Source organism: Schistocerca serialis, chromosome 7, assembly GCF_023864345.2.
Source record: "Schistocerca serialis cubense isolate TAMUIC-IGC-003099 chromosome 7, iqSchSeri2.2, whole genome shotgun sequence".
Taxonomy (NCBI): Eukaryota; Metazoa; Arthropoda; class Insecta; order Orthoptera; family Acrididae; genus Schistocerca; species Schistocerca serialis.
In genome coordinates this window covers 399,285,160-399,286,152 of record NC_064644.1, presented here as the reverse complement: position 1 = coordinate 399,286,152, position 993 = coordinate 399,285,160, and the positions used below count along the sequence as shown (strand labels likewise).

At 38.2% G+C, this 993-nt stretch overlaps 1 long non-coding RNA gene across 1 annotated transcript; it reads left to right on the top strand.

Annotated features, from left to right (window-relative positions):
- The first annotated feature begins 210 nt into the window (after positions 1-210).
- On the top strand, positions 211-713 carry LOC126412456 (uncharacterized). The gene is made up of 3 exons (XR_007575287.1): positions 211-295; positions 416-486; positions 631-713. It is a non-coding gene; the product is annotated as an uncharacterized LOC126412456 (long non-coding RNA).
- The last annotated feature ends 280 nt before the right edge of the window (positions 714-993 follow it).

The window sequence follows — 993 nt, the reverse complement described above, 5'->3', positions numbered from 1 at the left end:
GCACAAGAAAATCTAAGTTATCTACAACTATTTACATGACTTACATTACACATTATACACATTATATACAAAAATTTGAATGACGCGGGTGCGCCGTAAAAGTTCTTATGTTGGCAGATAGAGTGCGCGCATGCGCAGAAGCGTCTGTGTAACTGCGGCACTGCCGTTATATCGTACAGTTAGATCACGCGGCACAGTATTGCAGTTCATATTGTTCGTGTGCGCGCGTTTTTCAGTCGTTGCACAAAGAAAATATTCAATCAAGATTACATATGAAGACTACATTCTATGACAGGTAACTTAGTTTTAAATTTACAATATTTGTTATAACACAATACAACTTAGATTGTTGAATGTTCTTAGTTACATAGTATTGTTTTGAAATACTTCAAAGAAAAATGTCCGTATTTTTCAGGTGCGTTGACCTATACACATCGTGTCGTTATTACAGTTCATATTCATCCGCTGCACAATAATTTTTTACAGGTTAGTATCATCGTGGTAAAGTTTTTTGATCACAGTAACATCGTTGTATAACAACGTGATTAATACATAAGCGTGTCCATTTCTCATTTCCATTATAGTCGTAGTGATGCAGTTGGTTGTGACTAAAAGCATTGCTTATTACAGATCAGACGTGACCCGTCGAGTAATTGGTCCACATGCAGTTCGTTTTTTACATTCCGTGGAAGCTTGGTTGCAGAACCTCGGACGGCACATAGCTGGCGTCGATCCTTCGACAGTCCAGGTAAGAGTGTCCGTCACATTTCGAGAACATTTCATTCCCTGAAGTTCCAACCAAAATTCTTCCACCCGTCGTGTTGTTTTCTGGACAGGCACTTTGTGTCCATTTAATCCAGTTAACATCTTGAAGTTGGGTACTGTAGTAATATCACTAGACGATGCACGAATTATGCACTTCACATTTTCAGTTTTTTGCTGAATATAGCTCACCTAAATGTTCGTAGTTATTAATCAAGGAAATCGTTCATC